At 43.3% G+C, this 16,586-nt stretch overlaps 1 pseudogene; it reads left to right on the plus strand.

Moving 5' to 3' along the window:
* The first annotated feature begins 504 nt into the window (after window positions 1-504).
* Window positions 505-2,794, plus strand: LOC143651436 (RNA transcription, translation and transport factor protein pseudogene; annotated as a pseudogene).
* Window positions 2,795-16,586: the final 13,792 nt, after the last annotated feature.

Here is a 16,586-nt window from a genome sequence, read left to right on the forward strand (position 1 = left end):
GGTTTGTCTCTGAATTTTTTGGGTTGAGGTGTATTTATGTAGTTTACATATACTGAAAGGTCAGAGTATTTTACAGAGCTAAACTTGAAGGAACCCAGCTCAGCAAATCGGTTTAGCTATGGCTCCCCACCCATGCCCGCACCCACCTACCCTCCTGTTCTCTCCAGGTTACAGCCAGACAAGACTCCTCTGCTGCTCGTAGATCGCTGGGGAAGTGGCTGAGGTGTAGCCCGGGCTGTGTCACCCAGCCAGATGCCTGAGCTGCGAGGGCACTCCCACAGTTCCTCCGGGTCTCTGCTAGGAGAACCTAGGACTTCTGGAGAGGGGGAGAAAGAAAAGCAGTGAGTCCATGCAGGGGTGCAGGGGTCAGATTCTCCTACAGAGAGAGGAACAAGCCAAACCACAAAGGGTCTCTGCTTAAAGTTACCCAGGGAGTCAGGGACCCCCGGGAGGTACAGGTTTGAACACAGTGGTATGGCCCTGAGGTGCAGAGCCAGGGTGCGGATGGCGGCTGCGGTAAGAGAGGACAGAGAGGGCAGCTGTGAAAGGCGCAGCCAACTAAACTACAGGGGCTCAAAGTGGGATGGAGCAATGATTGGCTGTCTCAGACACGGAAAAGACATTTGACAAAACCCAACACCCTTTCATGATAAAAACAGGAAAGTAGGAACAGAGAGGAACCTCCTCAAAATAAATAGCATTTATGAAAATCCCACATCACACTCAATGGTGAGAAACTAAAAGCTTTGCCCATCAATATCAGAATCACAGCAAGGATGCCTGCTTCCACCACTGCTATTTGACATCTTACTGGAAGTTCTACCTAGGTCAATTAGGCACAAAAGGAAATAAAAGGCATCAAAGTGGAAAGGAAGAAGTAGAATCCCCTATTCAGATAACTGTCTATATAGAAAGTCCCAAAGAATCCACAAGAAAACTAAGAGAACTAAAGTGAATTCGGTAAAGTGGCAGATTACAAAATTAACAATGAAAGTCAGTTGTGTTTCTTTATACTAGCAATGAACATTCTGAATTGGAAATTGAGACAAATCCATTTACAAACGCATCAAAAATAGAATCTAGGAATAAACTTAATCAAGGAATAAAAGACTTCACCGAAAACAAGGCTGAATGAAGTTAAAGAGCTAGATAAATGAAAAGGCAAACAGTGTTCATGGTCTGAAGACCAAAGATGGCCATACCACCCAAAGCAATCCACAGACTAAATGCAATACCTATCAATTTCAGCAGGCTCTTTTTTTTTTCAGAAATAGAAAAGCCAGTCCTCACATTCACATGGAATCAAAAGAAATCCCAAATAACAAAAACAGTCTTGAGAAAGAACAGAGTTCTAGGTCTTATACTTCTCAATTTCAGAACTCCTAGCAAAGTTATGGTAATCAGAACAGTGGGGCACTGGCAGAAGGATAAACATCCCAACCAGTGGAGTAGAATTCAATGTTCAGGCATAGCCACACACACCTATGGCCACTGATTTGACAAGGATGCTGAATGCAATGAATGGAGAAATAGTCTCTTCAACAAATTGTGCTGAAAACTCAATATCCATAAGCGAAAGAATGATGAAGTGCTAACTCATACCATAAACAGAGGTTAACTCAAAATGGGAAAAGACCTATATGTAAGAGCTAAAGCCATAAAACTCTTTGATAGCATAGGAGAAAATCATTAGGTTGGACTTTAAAATTAAACTTTTCTGCAAAGGACATTATCAAGAAAGTAAGGAGGACTTACAGATGGGAGAAAATAGTTGCAAGTTATTTCTGATAGAGGCTTTATATAGAAATATCTAGAATATTTATCTTCAGAATATATAAATTACTTACAACTTAAGAAGAATCAACATGTTAAAAATGGGCAAAGGACTTGAAGAGACATTTCTCTGAAGAACCTGTGGCCAATAAGCCCATGAAAAGATACTCATTAGGGAAATGCAAGTCAAAACCCAAGGGAGATAGCCATTCTAGTGAGTGTGTCTGGTATTGTTACAAGATGGAAGACCATAAGTGGTGATGAAAATGTGGAGACATTGGAACTCTCATGCATTGTTGGTGGGGATGTAAAATGGTACCACCACTGTGGAAAAAGTTTGGTGGTTCCTCAAAAAGTTAAACTCCCAACCAAAGCCCGGGGACCAGCAAGGAGCCACGACCCTGTTCCAACTTAAGCTAAGGACCATAAATTACCATGAACCTGCTGGCTTCCAAAGAATTTAGACACTTTGGCTTGAAGATCAAAAGCCAGACATTATAAGATTGGGAACAGTGGTAATTTAAGAAACATCCCCTGCAGGGACTTTGAATTCTTTGAAAGTATGTGAGATGTTGACTGCCCTTTCAAGACTCAAGATGGAAAAGAAGCAGTTGATTGGCTTCTTGTTTTAGCTGTTAGATTTGGATATGGAGGTAATGCAGAAAAAACTCAAGGACTTGTTACCCCATGATATAAAACATTCTGACCATGCAACTAGAGTTGTAGAGCCACTGATCAATGTGGATATACATAGCCCTGATTTTAAGGCTGTACAATGGTTTTTACTGACCTTCAGATTCTACGTTGTGACAGTTGCCTGGTAATGCCCAAGGTAAGTCGCGTTTTGGTTTGGGAACACTGCCTGATGCAGGATGTTGTTGATGAAGCAAATCAAATAAAAGAAGGCTTCGCCCTTGCTTTAGATGAGCATAGTCTTGGTTTTGACACAGGATATACAGCTTTTAGTGAAGCTGCTCAAATCCTAGAATTGTTGAATAAAGAGCCCAGGAGCTGTAGTTGAGTCCGCTGTGGCTGGTCCAGAGACAGACCACAGATGGGAAAAGATGGAAGAACATTTTAGGATTTCAGCTTCTTGTTTATTTAGTACAGCCGGGATCCATGTACATTTCTGGCATTTGTCTTGAAATTAAATGTCAGATTTTTCAAGGAACATATCCCAGAAAATTGACTGTGATCTAGAGTTTTACCATCATTGCTTTTTTTTTAAAAATAAAGTTTGGAAAAGTAGAAAAAAAAATAGAGTTAAACATAGAATTACCATATAACCCAGCAACTCAATTCCTAGGTATGGACCTAAAGGAAGTAAATAGGGACTCCAAAAAAGAACTGTATGCTGATGTTCATAGCAGCATCCAGAATAGCAAAAATGTAGAAATAAGCCAAGTGTACAACAGATAAAAACCAAGGTGTGGCATATAAGTACAATGAAACACTATTCACCCATACAAAGGAACAAAGTTTTTACATATGCTACAGTATGGATGAACCTTGAAAACAATGTTAACTGGAACAACCCAGACAAAAGGACAAATATTATTCTACTTACATGAAATATTTAGAATTAGCAAATTCAGAGTCAAAGATTATTTACTAGGGGCTGTGGGGAGGGAAAATTGGGGAATAATTGCTTAATGGGTACAGAGTTTGGTAAAGAAAGAAAAAGGAAAAAAAACTGAAGGTAATGGATGGTGATGACAGCATAATAGTGTAGTTTATGCCACTGAGTTATGTACTCAAAGTAACCGAAGTTTGAGGCTGTGTATGTTACAATAAACTTAGTCATTAAGTCAAAGACCCCTGTGGTATGGTTAGAGTACAGCCTGAAGGCATGCTAGCTTCAGAGTTAAGAATCAGGTTTGTAAAGCATCCCGAATAATGGCCAGAGGCAGGTGTATTCTTTCCCTTACCAGGAGTCAGACACAGAATCTTTAGCTTATATGCCTGCGGTGCCTGCCATCATAGGGAAGTCTCCTTCCTGGGAGGCTCCAGGAGGTTAGCATCTTGGCCTGGTAGGTTAGGTTTGTGGAGGATTTGAGGCCTCACTTCCACTGTGACAGCCCTTGTCAGTTAGCTATGAGACTGCCATACCTAGTGGATTTATCTGATTCTATCTTGAAAGGATAATTGTTGAACTCAGCTACATGGTCATGGAAAGTTGGTTTGGTAAAGGCAATTGTTGGGGGTTGATTGTCACCCCACAAAAGGCATGCTCTTGTGGATATGGACCCAATGTAAGTAGGACCTTTGAATATGTTACTTTCAGTTAAGGTGTAGCTTAACTGAATCAGTTTTGGTTTTGGTTTGGATTGCTGGTATCTTCTATAAACAGAATGAAATTTAGACAGAGGTAGAGAGAGCCACAGGAAGCAACCAGGAGTTTGAAATCAATAGGACCTAGAAGAGAAAGAAGTTGCCACCCTGTGCGTTGCCATATGATGAAAGAGGCAAGAACCAAAGACCCCAGCAACCAGCCCAGAAAGTATTGCCTTGCTAATACCCTGATTTTGTGAGCCAATAAATTCCTTGTTGCTTAAGCCAGATTATTGTAGAATATTTGTTTTAGCAGCTAGGAAACTAAAATAGCAATTATATAACCAACACCATCTGACTTGAATAACTTTGTGAACAAGGCCAATTTAAAACTTCTATAGAATCATTTACATTTGGATAACTCTTTGGCTTGTGATCGAAGAAAACTTTTGATCCAATTTTTCTGAACTCCGAGTCGGTTGTAACATGAAATTTTGAATGTTTTATTCCAGTTTCTATAGGTGTGACTTTTAGAACAAGGATTTAAAGAGATTAGTGAAGTTAACCATAAGCTTATGATCTCAAGTGATGCAAAAAAAACTTTTGGCGAAGCCTACTTATTCATGATAAACACATACAAAGTAGGAATGGAAGGGAACTTCCTCAACCTGATAAAGGACATTTATGAAAAGACATAACTGACATCATTTAATCATAAATCTGAAAGCTTTCCTCCTAAGATCAGGAACAAGACCAGGATGCCCCCTTATAACACTTCTATTCAGTATCATAGTGGAAGTTCTAGTCAGAGCAGTCAGATGAGAAAAATAAGGGGCATCTAAATTGCGAGATAGTAAAGCCATCTCTATTGGCAGGTGACATGATCTTACTGAAGAATCCACAAGATAACTAGGAGTTAAATGAATTCAGTAAAGTTGCAGGAGACAAGGTCAACCTACAAGAGTCAGTTGTATCCCAGTGCCTGCCCATGACAGAAAAAAAAAAAAAAGAGTCAGTTGTATTACTATACTTCAGTAATGAACAATCCAAAAACTGATATTAAAACAATTACATCTGCAATAGCATCAGAAAATAAGACTTAAATTTTACCCAAACCTGCAATGTTTATACTGAAGACTACAAGGCTTTGAAAGTTAGACTGCTTAAATACATGGAGAGACATTCTGTGTTCATAGATCAGACTTATTAGGATGACAACACTCTCTAAAGCAATCTACAGATTTCAGTCGATTCTTCTCAAAATCCCCATGGCCTTTTTGCAGAAGTTGAAAAGCTGATCCTGAAATTAAGAATTGCAAGGGATGCCAGGAGCCAAAGAAAACCTCAAAAAAGAACCAGGACTCACTCTCCTTGGTTTTGGAACTTACTATTAAGCTACTGTAACTAAAGTAGTGTGATACTGACATAAATCTAGACACATGGGTCAATAGAATTGATCTGGCAAAAAAATAAAATAAAATAAAATAAAAACATACATCTTTGGTCAACTGATTTGACAAGGGTGCCAAGACCATCCAACAGGGAGAAAAAGCAGTTGTGCCAACAAATGGTGCTATAACAACTGGGTATCCACTTGCAAAAGAATAAAGTTCAACCTCTACCTTATACCATATACTAGAATTAGAATTGGACCAACCATATAATAAAAGGTTGTATTAGTTTGCTAAAGCTGCTTGAATGCAAAGTACCAGCAACAGAACAGCTTTTAAAAAAGTGAATTTATTGCATTACAAATTCACAGTTCTAAGGCCATGAAAATGTCCAAATTAAGGCACCAGCAATAAGTTACCCTCACTCCAGAAACGCTGATGCCATCCGGAACACCTCTGTCAGCTGGGAAGGCACTTGGTGATGTTTGCTAGCTTTCTCTCCAGGCTTCTTATTTCATAAGGCTTCCCCGGGAGCATTTTTCTTCTGCATCTCCAAATGTTTAGGTCTTGTGTTGGCTCTGTTGGCTCTGAAGCTTTTCCCAAAATGGTCCCTTCTTATTTTCTTTTTCCATATTTTAATTACCACTTTATATAAATATATCATAAACTTCATTTTCAACTTTTCTACAATTCAAATACACAATATATTGTCATCTTGAAAATACAAAGAACACGACATGGAAGAAGGTTGAGAAAACAGGTCTCAGTAGTCACTAGTGATTCTGGAGATTTTCTTTTTAGTGTTTTCCTCTAAAATTCAAAAATGTCCTTCCATGGCTTTGCAAGAATAAAGCTGCCAGGAATGAGAGGCATTGAAAAAAATGGACCCAGAGTTAAGAAAAGACAAGATGAAAATTCAGGTAAGAGAATATAATTTGAAGCTGGATTTAAGAACACCCTTCAAACAGAGTATGCACATCCAAATAGGTACTAAGGAAAGAAATTATATCCTTCCTCATTTCATTCTCAAAATCATCTAGTAACAAAGATAGATATTGCCCATTCATCTGAGAGGGAACTCTCTTCACAGCATTGTATAAGGAATGGCGGGGCAGAGAGAAAGGAAAATGGTGAGAGGGCAACTTGTTTGTGATGCTCTAGGTGATGTGTATCAATTTTGGGCAAACCTTACACAGCTAAAGCTGTGACTCTCCAACTTTCTTTATAAATGATGAAAGATGTAGTAGCAGCTTGCTATTGCAAAGCTAGATGGACTGGGAAAGAAATGTCTGTGGAAAGGGGTCAGATTCCCAGGCAGCAAGGGAATGTGGGTACTGAACAAGAGTTATGTGCTTTCAACCTCCCTGCTCTTTAAATCAGTCTAAACATTCAAAACCCTTCAACTTTGGGTCAAACAACAATCACATAAAAAGTAAAGCTGTTTTTCAAATATAGCAAATAGCTGAAGCTGCAAGAAAATTAACACTTCTCTAGAATTTAACTTGGAGAGCACAGCTTCTTGAATTCTTTTATCTAAGAGACATCCACTAGCCAAAAATGTTGCACTGGCCAGCAAACAGTAAAAAAAATAGCGGAGGTGTCACCAAAACAACCCTCTTACCATACAAAGAAACATGTATACACTAGAGAGGGTGATGGAGCTGCCTCCAACACTGGAGTTCACTGAATAGGACAAGCCTGAAGGATATTTAGCCAAGACCCACGAAACAGGTCTTTCTCCGTATTTACTTCTATCAAAATTCTGAATTTGTAAACACTGAGGTCATCTGTCCATTTTTAGAGTCTTGGATTAGTGGAGAAGGGAGTTTCAAAGTTTCTGTCTCCCTTGAAATTGCTAAAAAGGATTTCACAAAGAGGCACACAAGATCATGAGATGACTCTGAAATAAATTAAAGAATTTAAAAGATGGAGAAGAATTTTACAGATGTTAGAGTTCATTTTTCTCTCAATAGACCCTGGCTTTTTGAGTCCTGCACAATAAGCCACATTATGATAAGATAAATTCTTCTTCTCCCTTTGTAGTAAGCTGGAGAGAGCAGATACTCTCTTGTTGTACAACAAGTAACAACAAAGGGTTATGATGAAACAGCTTGAATACCATGGAGAAGCTATGAAAAAGATTGTCCATAATTTGGTTCTAGGGAGCAAAGGGTTTCTAACTTCCCTCACAGATTGGTGCCCTCAAGGTAATTTTTTTCTTCAAATCTGTCCTTTAAAGTCCTGCCAGTGCTATTCAGAATTGGACCCAGTTGGATGGCTTTGGTGCCTGGTTTGAAACAGAGCTAGATAGTGCTAAAATCTCCCCACAAGTCACTGTCTGCAGAAACTGGAGCAGGTGCTAATGTCATGACAGGAGCAGGAGAATCCAAATCTAAAAGGATGCCTGCATCACTTGGAATGGGTAGTGGGGTGACATGATTACTAATGGCAACTGAGGAAGATGGTGGGGAAATAGTGACTTTGCCTCCAGGTGGGGTGTGTGCTGGTTTGAAAGGACGTGCGTCCCCTAGAGAAACCATGTTTTAATCAAAATCCCATTTCATAAAGGCAGAATAATCCCTATTCAATACTATATGTTTGACTCTGTAATTAGATAATCTCCATGGAGATGTAACCCAATCAAGAGTGGTTGTTAAGCTAAATTAGGGGGGGATGTGCCTTCACCCATTTGAGTGGGTCTTGATTAGTTTCTGGAGCCCTATAGAAGAGGAAACATGTTGGAGAATGAAGGAGATTCAGAGAGAGCAGAGAATGCTGCAGCACCATGAAGCAGAGAGTCCATCAGCCAGCGCTTTGGAGATGAAGAAGGAAAATGCTTCCCAGGGAGCTTCATGAAGCAGGAAGCCAGGAGAGAAAGCTAGCAGATGACATGTGCTTGCCATGTGCCCTTCCAGCCGAGGGAGAAACCATGACTGTGTTCACCATGTGCCTTCTTGGATGAGAGAGAAACTACAGCTACAGGCCATGGAATCTGATGTTACCCACTAGAAATGATCTTTCAAGGAGAGATTAAAGTTGAAGGCATTACCCTGATATGTAAAGCCAATGCCAATAAAAGCACTATGCCCAGTGCTATCCTGTATCTGAATTACAAAGTAGTGACTGGTATCTGTCACTGTCCTCACAGTCATGCCAGGATATTGATCTACTGATATTGAGCAAAGAGCTCCCCTGAAACTCTATCCTTGAGTTTGATATAGGCAGTCTTCCCTTTTGAAGTGATTTGGAGGTGACCAGTCTAATCAGGCTGGTCCAATTTCTAGCCAGATGCCCTGTAGCTGCTTTTGGAGGCCCAAAGCAGACTACTGTAGAAGCTGATGTCTGGCTTCACAAAAAAGATAGACTCATACTCTGACTTGGCCACCGTCTTGCTCTGCTGTTAGCACCACCAGGGGTCTGTTCCCTCTTAAACAGCTCTAATAAGCGACCCACGTTGAATGGGTGGAGATACATTTCCATGGAAACCACCTACCAAAAGGTCCCACCCACAATTGGGTGGGTCACATCTCCATAGAAACACCTTAATCAAAAAGATCCAACCCAGCAATATAGCATCAGGATTAAAGAACATGGCTTTTCTGGGGTACACAACAGTTTCAAACCAGCACAGAGGTAAACCATAAAACTCTTAAGACATAGAGGTAAGTCTAGTGACCTTGGTTTTGCAATGGATTATTTGGTATGACACAGATGCAAAGACTTTGCCAGAGGAAAGAATTAGTTGACTCTAAAGTTAGAAACTTTAATGCAAAGAAAACCATTAAGGAAAAAGAGCCTATAGAATGGGAGAAGATATTTATAAATGATATATCTGATAATGGTCTAGTATGTAAACAGTAGTAGGTATGAATATGTAAAGAACTTACAATAAAGACAACCCAGTTCCTTAAAATGTTGGCAGAGGACTTCAACAGACACTTCTCCAAATAAGGTATGAATGGCCAAGAAGCACATACTAAGATGATTAGTCAGAGATACTCAATTCAAAGCCACAACGAGACACTAAGTTCACACCTACTGGGATGATGACTATAAAACCAAAAGAAGAAGGAAAACAGGTGCTGACAAGGATGGAGAAATGTGGGATATAAAATGGTGGCAGCCACTGAAGAAAGTAGTTTGGCCATTGTTCGAGAAGTTAAATGTGGAATGTCCAAATGACCCAGCAATTTCACCTCTAGGTATATGCAGAAGAAAAAGGAAAAAGAACAACAACCCTGAAGAGAGACTCAGATACTTACAGCCAAATGATCATAGCAGCATCACTCAGCTGAAACATGTGACAACCCAGCTGTCCATGGACAGGTGAATGGATAAAGATGTAGTATATCCATTCAGTGAAGTGGGGTTTGTTTGGTAGTAAAATGATCATACTTCAGCAATTCAATGAAACACTAAATGACAAAGAAAAAGAGCCTACAGAAAGAGGACATGTGCTTTGCTCGTGTGTCATCCAGAAGAGGTAAATTATATATTTTTATTTTGTTTGCATGCCATCCAGAAAACTAAATCCATAGACTGAGAAAGATTAGAGTGGGTTGGGGGAAAGGGGAGTGACTGCTTAGTGGGTACAAGGTGATCTGCTTAAGGGGGGAAGGAAGAGTTTTGAGCCTAAGTAGGTCACGACCACAGCTTTGTGAGTGTACTAAATGCTATTGCGTTGTAGAATGAGAACATTTCTTTTGTATGTGAGTTCTCAGAGAATCAGTACGTTATAAAGTTATTCACGCGTCCTCCTGTGGAGCCCTGTGAAGTGAGAATACTCATGAGACATTAGAACAAGAGATGAGCATCTTCCCTATGAATGCCCAGAACTGTGGGTTCTTACTTGAAGTTGTCCAGGTCTCCAGAATGTATTCTGGAGTCGATTTGTTTAATCTTAGTCCAAGGTCTAAAGAAAATGAGGCATCTTGAGATATCATTGAGCCTTAGGAGGGGTCTCCACAAGGTTTCTAGGAGGTTGGTCTGTCCCTATCTGCCCCTCAGGCCAGGAAACCACTACTGGGCCTCTGTCCTCACCAAGCAGATTGAGCTCCAGCAGGCACTCCCAGCTCAGCCAGCACCTGGTGAGACTGAGCACCTGTCCTCCTAACTGAACATTTGAGGTGTGGGCCAACATCAGATTCCATGCTAGGCCACAGCGGTCAAGCCCCTTCCATCACCTCCACTCACCTCCTCCCCGAGGGCCTCTAGGGGCTGCCCTGGGCCCCTCCAGACTGCCATCACCTCCCTTCACCTGGAGCAGCCTGAGTGAAGGATGGGCTTGGAGAGAAGACTCGCCCCAGAGGCCCCCGCCCTCCCCAGCTTGGACCCAGCCTGTGTTCACAGTAGACCAACAGCCATTGTCCTATCCCAGCCCTGGGCACGTTCCAACTATATTAGTTAGAGTTCTTTAGGAGAAACAGAACCAACAGGAGATATCTGTAAATATGAGATTTATAAAAGTGTCTGACACAACTGTGGGGATGTAAGAGTCCAAAATCTGTAGGGCAAGTCTTGAGTTAGCAGCTCCAGTGATGGTCCTTAATGAAATCTCAGGAGAGGCTGGCTGGCTGAAACAGAAAGAGGGATTGTCTCTTCTAAATCCTCCTTAAAAGCCCTGATGATTAGATTAAATGTCATTGCAAAAGACACTTCCCTTAGCTGACTACAGATGTAATCAGCCATGGATGCAGCCAACCTGCTCATAATTTAAGTCCATGAAATAACCTCACAGCAACAGATAGACCTGTGCTTGCTTGACCAGACAGCTGGGCACTATCACTTAGCCAAGTGTACACATGAATCTATTCATCAAACCAACCAGTGGAAGAGCCTAGCTTCTTGCAGGACCTCAGAAAATGCTGGAAGAGTCATAAGCTAAAGATCCAGTGCTGAGCTACTCCTCAGCCAGCAAGGTCCACGTAGGGACTACCCAAAACACAGGCCACTTTGTTCCCCGTCACCTACCCAAGTAGGGCAGCCGGGCCTCAGGACACCCCACACATGGGGCAACACTGCCAGATGAAAGCAGAGGCTGCTCATGGTATGAGAGCGAATCTGCTCAGAACACCTGGGCAAGGCTGCCCCAGGGGATGGGCATGACCATCAGACCCAGGTACAGACATCTGGGTACAAGGGGCAGACAGCCCCAGGACTAGGGATCCAGGACAGAAGCCAGAGAACAGGACGAGAAGTTAGGACAAGGGAAGCAGGAGGAGCTGCACTTGACATCACTGAAGAAGGGCAGAGGACTGACCAGCACCCTGCGTGGAGCTACCCACGGGCACAAGGGCCCCAGGAGAGTCTCCCAGGCCCCAAGGCCTCCTGGGATGCAGAAAGGGGGGCCTCAATCCCACACTGCCCCAGGGAGGACTGACCAGGGCAACATTCTCTGGGCCTCTGTCCCTCTCTGGGTTGGAGGGTAGACAGGAAGGGGCCAGTTCTAGCTCTGACCTGCCCAGGCTAAAGGACCACCAAGGGGACAAGGAATAGCTGGGATGAGGAGCAGCGGACTCAGGCCCTGGCTCCCCCCTCCTGTCCCACCCCGACTCGGGGGGCCTGCAGCCTCCCCATGCAAGGCCAGTACTATAGGCCCTTTCTCTCATCTGCCCATGAGTGGCTGGATCCCAGGACAGGAGGGTCACACCAGGAGGATCCAGAAGCCCCATGGAGGCTTCTAGGAAGTAGTTAGCATTCCAGGGAGAAAGGAACAGGTTGGTACCTGGGGTGGGGAGGGGGACAGCAGGGGCCAGGCAGCCCCATGGGCAGGGACATGGGGGCATATTTGGTACCCCGAGGTGGGTCCTGGCCAAAGTACGAGTCCTGTGCTGAGAACACCTGGGGCAACTTAGGGAGAGGGAGGGTGAAAGCTGGTCCTGTGGTCTCTCTTGGGGCGGGCGGTGCTGTGAAACTGACCTGGCCTGCAGACCAGGTGTCAGGATCCAGAAGGCAAAGTGCAACAGCCCGAGGCTCTGTGCCCAGGCAGCCCAGCGTGGGGATCCCTGGGCCTGTTCTGGAAGGCCCGAGGACCCCAACCCAAGTCTCCTATTACCTCGTAGCTGTGGTTGTGGGCAGACCCTGGGAGTCTCATGTCCTTTGGGGTCTGAGCCCAGAAGCAGGGGCCAAAGAGCCTTGGAAGCTGGCCCAGCCTGTCCCAGACATCAGTTTCCAGGCTGAACACCCACCAGGCAGGACCCCGAGGCAGGAGGCAGGTGAGAGGACCAACAAGGAGAAGGGTTCCTGGAGGGATGGGAGAGGCTGGACAGGGCTTTGGGTCAGCGCCCACAAGGACCAGGGTGCGGAGAGGGAGTGCAGATCCCAGTAACTGTAAGGGGCTCAGGAGTAAGCCCAGACCCTCCACCATTAACATGTCAGCACAAAATGCCCAGAAACAAAGATAGGGGAGAGGGCAGCTCTAGCGCCCCATGCAGGAGTGGGGAGATCAAGACTCCTACGGGTCATCACACATTGCCCTGATCTATAGACACAGATCCCTGCGGGCCAAACCCCAGAGAATGACACTCTGGGAGTGTCACTGCCCTACTTTCATCTTAGCTGAGCCCCCCAAACTAAAGGTGGACCAGGGGGCAGCCCAGGCAGGCAGAACACAGCAGGAGCCAGCCTGGGAATGAAGGGGCATGAGCCCTGGCTGGATGCATGTGTGCAAGTGAGAGCTCGTGGAAGGCTATTGGTGGCAGGAGTAAGCGTGGACAGGCTGTGCGAGAATGACTCCATCCCCATCCCCCCTTCCCACCCAGCAGGTGCCTGGAGTGGAATTCTTACTCTTGCCGGGTGTCAGAACCCAGGAACTGAGCCATCAACCCCAGCGATCCCACTTTAGTTGGTCCAGAAGAGGTGTTTGGGTCCAGAGACACAAGTGGGTTGAAAGTACACCTGGAGTGGGGAGGGCGGCCTCCAGCCCCTGGGGCAGGGGCCATACAGAGATGCCTTCCTTTCCTGGCCAGGGAGAATCCACCTCACAAGGGACTTGTACTGGGAGAAGAAGGGGATTTGCCTGAGGCAGTCAGCCCAGCTCACCTGTCCAGCAGGTAATTGAAAAGCATCCAGATATGAGAGGCACCAGGGGTTCTAGCTGAAGTTCCCTCCGCCCTTCATTATTCTTGATAGTTTTGAGTTTTCATAACTCATTTAACATGTTTAACAATTTTGTTTCCATTTTAACTCCTGGAGCGTTCCTATTCATCACTTCCATAAGCCAAACCCCACAACTGAGTGCGGTGCTTTCCATACAAATTGTCAAATTGGTCCGAGAAATGTGGCTCTGTGTCCTGCACAGCTGGTCATTTCCATGAAGTCAACGGGGGATCTTTAAAACAGATCCTTGTCTCCTGTCCATGTGGGATAAAGTAACACATCTATCCCTGCTTCTTTTATCCGTTGTCACTCCATATAAAGGGACAAACTAATGTGCCCTCTGTAAAGACAGTGGCTGAGGGAAGTATTGGTGGGAGATCAGGATTGAAGGAGAGCTAGGTTTTCAGGAATTTGGGTGGAGAAATAGCCCGATGGATGGATGAGGGCAGCACGACACCATGAACTAACTAACAACACTGAATTCCACTGCTGAATGTGGTTAAAAGGGGAAATTTCAGGTTGCATATGTTACTAGAATAAGATGTTTTAAAAATCCATGGAGGTAAATGCCCCAGCAGAGGAACCGAGGTCAACATCAAATTTGAAATATTTAAAGTGGATACAAAACGGTTTCAGCAATGCCAACAATTAAGCATGTTGATGTGGGTGCTGGTGCCACTGGTAAAACATGTCTCCTGATATCCTACAGGACAAACGCACTTCCATCTGAATATGTCCTGTTTTTGACAACTGTGAAGTCTCAGTTATGACTGGTGGAGAGCCACAGACTCCACCAGTTTTAATACTGCAAGGCAAGAGGATTACAACAGTTGACGATCGCTGAGTTATCCACCAACAGATGCATTTCTAGTCTGTTTTTCAGTGGTCTCTCCGTCCTCATTTGCAAATGTGAAAGAAAAGTGAGTTCCTCAGGTAACTCATCACTGCCCAAAGACTCCTTTCTTGCTTGTTGGACCCAAATTGATCTCAGGGATGACCCCTCTATCATTGAGAAACTTGCCAAGAACAAACAGAAGCCTGTCACTCCGGAGATTGCTGAAAAGCCGGTCCGTGACCTGAAGGCTGTCAAATATGTGGAGTGTTCCAGGCTCCACCGAAAGACCTACAGGATGTATTTGATGAAGCAGTATTGGCTGCCCTGGAGCCTTCAAAACCGCAGGTGTGCGCTGCTCAGAACATCCCTCCAGAGCCCTTTCTGCACGGCTGGAGTCAGCATCACCTAAAAGCAATGTTTAAATCAAACTAAAGGTAAAAAATTAAAATTCCTTTTGCAATAATGACAAATGCCCTGCACCTACCCACGTGCACTCGTGTGGGGGAAGTCCCGCAGCTGTGGCCCTCATGCCCCTCCCACAACTAGTTAATTTTGAATAATTGCATATGATCAGAAAAATGATCAGTACTAGTTTTTGTTTCGTTGTTTCAAAAAAAATTTTTTTTTGTTGTTAAAAGCAAGGCTTTTAATTTGAATTGTTGAAGCTGCTCCCTGGTTCCACTGTGGAGAGTAATCTGGGACATCTTAGGTTTTTTGGCTTTTTCCCTTCTTTTCCTTTTTTGGGGGCAGGGGGAGTTTGCGTTTCTTTAGTCTTGTTTTTTAATTCACTCACCAGCAGTGGACAGCCTGTGAGAGGCGGAGGATGGATTGATTCCACATTTCACTTGCTAGATCTAGTTTAGAAAACATGTTCCCCACCTGGTGCTCTTAGGAAGGAATACAGTAAATGCCTCATTTAGTAACATACTCCTTTTTGAAAGTTGCCTTTTCTAGCCACCCTTGAGTAGTAGGTTCAGTATTTGACGAAATTCATGAAAGTGAGTGGAACCTATCTTGCTGTCCTCTTTTTCGGGATGCACTATATATGTGACTGTGACTTTCAGGGAAATCTGTTAGCTATTTGCTGATTTTTTTTTTCTTTTTCTTTCTTTTTTTTGCATAGGCAGGCACCGGGAATTGAACCCAGGTCTCTAGCTTGGCAGGCGAGCACTCTGCCTGCTGAGCCACCGTGGCCCACCCCTGAATTTTTTTTTTAAAGTTAATTTCTAACTTCTTTTACTGAAAATGAAGAAAAGTATTGCACCTTTTGAAATGCACCAAATGGATTGAGTTCTTAATTAAAAAAAAAAAAATTTCCCTGTCAGTCGTTGTCTAATATGCTTAGCATAGATGTGCAGCTTAACAGTACATGATAGGGTGTTCCTAAACACAACTGAAGACATAGAGGAAATATGGGGAGTGGTGCTAAAAGAGAGATATCTGTGGAATGAATCACATCCTCTTTCAAGTGTCAGGGATGGAGTCCCACTTCATTAAGGAGCTGGGAGTGGGAGTCGGGTAGGAAAACATTTAACACCATGGGGGCCACTCAGGGAAGTCCCCTTATTTCTGTTTTGCCTATGAGGGACCCTACAGCAGCCAGTTGAGGCTTTCTACTTTAATAAAAATCATGGAAAGGGTCTTATGAAAACTATTCATTGTGTATTAGTAGTAATATTATCAGCTTATATTTTTCCTTTTTTTTTTCAATGTTTAGGTAATCTTTTCCACCTTCCCCAATCTATGTAGATTCATTAGTGTTGAATCAATGCTTTCTCTACACTTGATCTTAGCCAAAAGGCCGAGAAGCGATCAATGCTTTCTCTTGTCTCAATTCTTTTTACATGCATTCTTTTCAGATGTATTAAACAAACAAACAAACAAAAAACCTTTCACAAGCCAGCTTGAGGGTTGTTATTTTCCCTCCATCTTCTGTTTTCAGGTATTTAGGAGTGGGAACTTGACTCTTAACATGAATTTCTAATAAATTTGAAGATAAAACTTTAAAGCTTTATTATTTTTATTTATTTTACTTCTTTTCTGGCATTCAGTTTGAGATCATGCTGTTCTCTCCATATGTTCAGGTGTGTGCCTTCTCCCCTAAGTTTGTCAGGCAGCCCAGAAACATCTTCACTTAAATAAAGTGGGTTCATAGCAGTTCTTAATGAAGAAATGTTTAGGAAGGCTCACTGCTCCTGTTGGAAGGAAATGCCAGCACA

Source organism: Tamandua tetradactyla, chromosome 12, assembly GCF_023851605.1.
Source record: "Tamandua tetradactyla isolate mTamTet1 chromosome 12, mTamTet1.pri, whole genome shotgun sequence".
NCBI lineage: Eukaryota > Metazoa > Chordata > Mammalia > Pilosa > Myrmecophagidae > Tamandua > Tamandua tetradactyla.